At 44.8% G+C, this 5,290-nt stretch overlaps 1 non-coding gene across 1 annotated transcript; it reads right to left on the bottom strand.

The window, feature by feature from the left end:
* Nucleotides 1–1,042: 1,042 nt before the first annotated feature.
* TRNAV-AAC (transfer RNA valine (anticodon AAC)) lies at nt 1,043–1,115 on the bottom strand. Its single transcript has one exon. It is a non-coding gene; the product is annotated as a tRNA-Val (tRNA).
* Between the last annotated feature and the right edge of the window lie 4,175 nt (nt 1,116–5,290).

The raw sequence follows: 5,290 nt of genomic DNA, 5'->3' as shown, positions 1-5,290 counted from the left end.
AAATAGCTGGTATGTTGTCTGCCATGTATTATATGTGGAGCGCAAAAATTCATTTCAAAACATTGCATGCAGTCCGCCCATCACTCCTCCTTCTGGCACCCTTCATGGCTGGCTGTATAAACCTAGCTGAGACCAAGCTCTCCGTTAGAAGATGCTTCAGTTTCATGTATTAGTTGTGGCGTATTACAGTGCGCGCCGCCGACGCCCCCTATTCCTTCTTGCAAATAGTTGGTTGAAGTTATGGCGATTTAAAATTTGCCGGTTTGGTCCCGTGCCATTAATTAACCACTTCAATGAGAGTAGCTCATTGGGTGAAATGCTTAATTATGTTTAGTAAAATATTATTGCAAATCTAATTTCTAATTGTTCTTAAAAAGAACAATGTACTAACGCTTGACCTGGAACAGGTAAATAACATCTTTATATTATTTCGGTGCTGTGCGGGCCATGACGTACACCAGATTGTCAAAAAAATTTTCGAGTGCACGATACGTTTTGCTATTAGCACTCCACAGCGAAATTTTAGTTTTAGTATCGCATTAACTATGCACGCGCGATGGCCACATTATGATGCAGGCTGAATGCAAGAAGAAACATTTAGAGTGCGATGTAAGTGCACGTCAAAGAACTCCAGACAATCGAAATTAATGTGGAATCTTCCACTACGGCTGCGCTCACAGCAGCTTGGGAATCTGTGAACCGCAAGTGCCGCATACCACAACAAATGCACTGCATTACAAGTACGGCCGCCGCAGCTTGATCACACAGATATTTCCATGAGCACGGACTTTCAATAACGGCTTTTTCACTAACTGGTATGGCGATGTAGGTTACTATGGCATGCACGGTAATTAGCAGCACGATATCCGAAGTGCTGCACGTTACGGAACGCGTCATGCGGAAAAAAGAGCAATAAATAAAAACTCCAACGTACAACGTAGGATGCGACAGTGTTTAATAAACTGCCTTATGCGCCGCAAGCGCAGAGAGCTAGCTGCTTTCAGAGTTTTAAGACCGCTCCTTCAGGAGAAAAAAGAAGTGCTGTGCCTGCCAGGGATCGAACCTGGGACCTTCCGCGTGTTAGGCGGATGTGATAACCACTACACCACAAGCACAGGTGCTAGGCAAAGTGAGCAGGCAACCATTCACGACTTGGGACTTCGCCAATGACCTACTTCTGACCGGTTGCGCCTCCGGGGACGACGACATCGGTTGCGACACACTCTAGACTCCGCCGCATCGCTCGCTGGACCGCCGGCGCCATCTATAGAGTGAAGTGTGCAACATCACATCTGGCTCGGTGACGCCTTTCTTATGTTGCTCGTGAGGGATGTAGTGCATCAATGAACTAATGAAATACGTTTGGAAGCGGTCTCGAAGGCCTGCCTAAGGAAACAGGGGAAGATGAGGAAAGCAAGCGATGCGATGAACAGCACTTGCTCTTCCTCAGGGGCAAAAACAAGGACCTTCAATTTGTTGGTTTGAATTTCAAAGCCGTTGAGGGTTGCTTCTGAAAAGAGTTGTCGTGCACGACAAGTATTAAATATTTTCTTGAGTCTTCGCCTCGTGCTAAGTCAGGAATGAAGAAAATGGTTGGCTCATTTTTGTAGACGAAAAAACAGTCCACAACGTGCATTATTTCTTAATGTGTATAGAAAATCTTGTAAATTAAACAAATAATTACTCTGCAACAGTAGGCCTCGAAGATGATCCCCTGTAAGTAAATAGCTATTTTCGCTGAATGATTTTTATCCGGTTCTGTGGCGAATATTGTCATTGAGGCTTTGTGGTGCTGTTGTTTTATGGCATGATCCTTTATAATGAGGAATGCACACATGATAACCTAAACTGAGTACCAGCATATTGTTGAGGGGGGGGGGGGGGGGGGAATAATACAACAATTGGTGGTAAAAAATGCTCCCGTTTGTGTTCTAAAAGTGATATCATCTAAACAAGTCACCGCCTTCTCGATAATTAGAAAAATACCAAGACTGTAATATAACAGTTACATCCTAGAGCGAATTTCACTCAAGGCATCATATTGTCAAAGCCTCTGAGAAACAAGAGCACTAATCACTTAAAAAACAACCTACCTATCAGTGCCTTGAAGCTCATATTAACTATTGACATCTTGGACGATGATTCACGCAATATGACAACTCTTGAGAGAAAATTAACGGCGTTACCTTAAGAGTATACGCAGAGCTTCAGTGGCACGTCCAAATCGTATGTGAGGGATCAGGCTGGTCGTCTGCACGTCGTAGAGATTTCCTATCGGTTGTGCAAAGGACAATTGGTAGACTGATGATAATATTCAATCACGTCTTGCACGTCCGTAACTGCTAAATAGTATTCTCGGGTACTACTTTCGTCAAATGGTTAAATGTTTATCCGCAGCAATAAAACTAACAAGAAAGCTATTTATAAGTGACTGACACGGCGAGACGCCTGGCGAAACACGTGCTCTAAGTCCCGCCAAAACAACTTTCAGTGTCTTCCAATGTCAGTGTCCCGACCTACATCCAACACCCAATGAGGTCAGTCTTATCCGATTCGATATATAGCTCAGCCATTCGGTGTTATGAAAATTAAAACTGTTCTTTCCAGCCTGTGCTGTAAAGCTATTTCTTTCGCTACTTTTGGAATCCCAGCAATTATCTTTCCTATAGAGAAACATCACCAGTCTTTGCAAAAACATTCTCCCACGCGGCCAGAATACTTACGTCGCTGCGTGCATCCATTGTGGCAAACTATTATCTAAGCAAAATCACACCAACGCCGTCAACTACCATTGTAAGACAACCTTGCAAAGAATCCATTTAGCGGCGCTCCGATGGCCAACGTCAGAACATTGCCGCCCAGCTCACTATAAATAGACTCTCGTAGACTTGGCAGCGGCTATGGGAGCACGTGTAGGCAAAATGAGTTCGGTCGGTGAAAGACGTTCTAAAGGAGACTCACTCCTTCGAGACACGAGACTGCTATAGTTTGTGCAATAGCCGCGCGCCGCACCGAGCGTCTTACGGGTGCGCTCACGCACGGTCTGAGGCTAATATAGCACGGGGGCCGCCGGAGCGAAGACCGCCATTCTCGGCCGCTGCAGTAAATCTGTCATTCTCTCAGCTTTCAGCAAAGGGCAGAAAAGGCAAAGTTCTAGAAGGACGCACGGCGAACTTTACTCATCTAAATGCGTTAGACCCATGTGTTATCTGTTGCCGCTAGATTTGCCCTGAGCGGGTGCAATGCATTTTTCTGCACCACTGCGGAAAAAGAAAAAAAAAGCTATACGCTGGATCTTCTTACGATAAAAAAAACCACTTTTTTCCATTTTTATTTTCAATCTCAAAAACGCATGCGACTAATTATTTATACTTATCTCACTTTTTATGAACGTGCTGACAAAAGAACCTGCCAAGCTAGACGAGCTGCACAACTCAAGGACAAATCTTAAAAGTCAGATTCTTGGTAAGTTCAATGCTTGAGTGAAATTCACTGATGATGGATATTAGTGCGTAGTAAAGATAAAGGTCCGCTCTACAATTTGACCGGCTTCGCAGCTACCCTCCTCGCCAATAAATGCATCTGGGTGTAGCTGGTGTTCAGTGAATAAAAAGAAATAAAAGATAATGGCTACGGTTCACGTACCTGTCATGTATTAGTGCTTAATTCGATGACATTTACCTTCCTCAGCGTTCACCGAAAGCGCGTGATTGGTCAGACGCTGTGTTTTAAAATTGCTCAAAAAGAGGTTGGTTATAAAACCAGGACAGTTCACTGCCTAGAAACAACTTTTGGTTTGGAGCGAGCTGAGAGAGCAAGTAGATGTCTCGGTTCTAGTCCAAAGTAATCCGAATTTCCAGATGTCGCCGTCGTGTTGAGGAGTCTGCTCACTGTCGCAGATCCTTCGTTGATTTTTCTATAACTTATTCCGGTCCTGCCGACATAACCTAAAGGAGAACAAAAAAATAGATTTTGGATCCTAAGGCAAGAACGTACGTGTTCCGGCAAAGCCCACACGTTTTTTTAGGGTTTAAGAAATAAACATGTCCCGCTAGTTCAGCAAAACATTAAAAGAGGGACCTATCATTGCTTCATCAAAAATGCGCACACTTCAACATTTCTTGGAAGCGCTGAAGGCTGCTTGCACGTTGCAAAAAGTGTTACGTTTACTTTTGTTGGTACACGTGAAAGAAACTGATCTCCATTTTTTCATACCAAAATTTAAGCTTCCTGCAACTGGATGTATCTCTGATCTGTGCTACAGCGACAGCTTCATGAATACTCAACGCAGACTTATTTGTGGTCTTACTCTCGCAATGTAATAAAGAAGTTTCTGGAGAAAAACCTTACATAGCAATATTTGCACATAGAAATTGTGGTCTCCCGGATTGAGTGTTTATGGGCCTGAAAGAGAAAGGGAACCGCTCAAACTCCCACTGTGGGCCTCCTTAGATACTCATGCAAGTGCTGCCTGTGTGTGTGGTGTAAGATTGTATGGGTGAGAACCCCCTGATATACGTCACGAAACGATTCTTCGCTATGACCAGATAATGTAAAGCATACATCTGTCGACAGGAAAAGTTATGATTTACCCGCTTAGTATGTTTCTTTCTAGTTTATTGGGAAAACTTTTGTGCCCTTATTTACTGAATTCATTCAAAAGATCCGTGTTCGGTACGCTGCGTGCAGAGCTCACTTCTGTTATGCGACCAGCGCAAAGCCCTCCAGTTGAGGCACATGTTTGACGCGTTGAGGATTGCACGCTTCCTGGAGCTTGCGGTGTTTACCGATAGCTGTTGGAGAGCATTCGAAGAGCTGTACCCGGTGAGACTGGCGCGCCTCTGCTGCGTTTGCGAGACGGCATTCAAACGCGGTCACTACCGAGTAAACTTGCAGCAGCAGCAGCGTCTAGCCATTTCTTTCTTCCCCGTCAACTGGTCCTCAGAGTTTTACCGTGTTGACTGAGCTGGGCGCAAAAGGAGGAAAATAGAAAGCAGCTTGACGTCATGCATCTAGCTCTACGCAAGCCAACTTCCGTTTGAAGCCGTCCACTGTTATTTTTCTCTTCACGGTCGTGCAAGTCAGCCCATTGTGAAGCCCGTTAGCGACGCCAATCTCATGGGCGGATGCTTGACGTTGAGCATCATTACTTCAATCTCTCTGCGCATGGTTCGTGGATCGCCTATAAACCCTTGTGTACGGCAGGTACCGCCGGTCTCTTAACCCGCATGAGTTCTTTCATGACTGTCTCGTTCCTGTTCGCCTGCGCTGTTGTACGGCGTCTAATGTG

This window comes from Amblyomma americanum, chromosome 4 (genome assembly GCF_052857255.1).
Source record: "Amblyomma americanum isolate KBUSLIRL-KWMA chromosome 4, ASM5285725v1, whole genome shotgun sequence".
NCBI classification, from domain to species: domain Eukaryota; kingdom Metazoa; phylum Arthropoda; class Arachnida; order Ixodida; family Ixodidae; genus Amblyomma; species Amblyomma americanum.
Note: the sequence above shows the minus strand (reverse complement) of the source record. Positions and strands in the feature narration are given on the sequence as shown.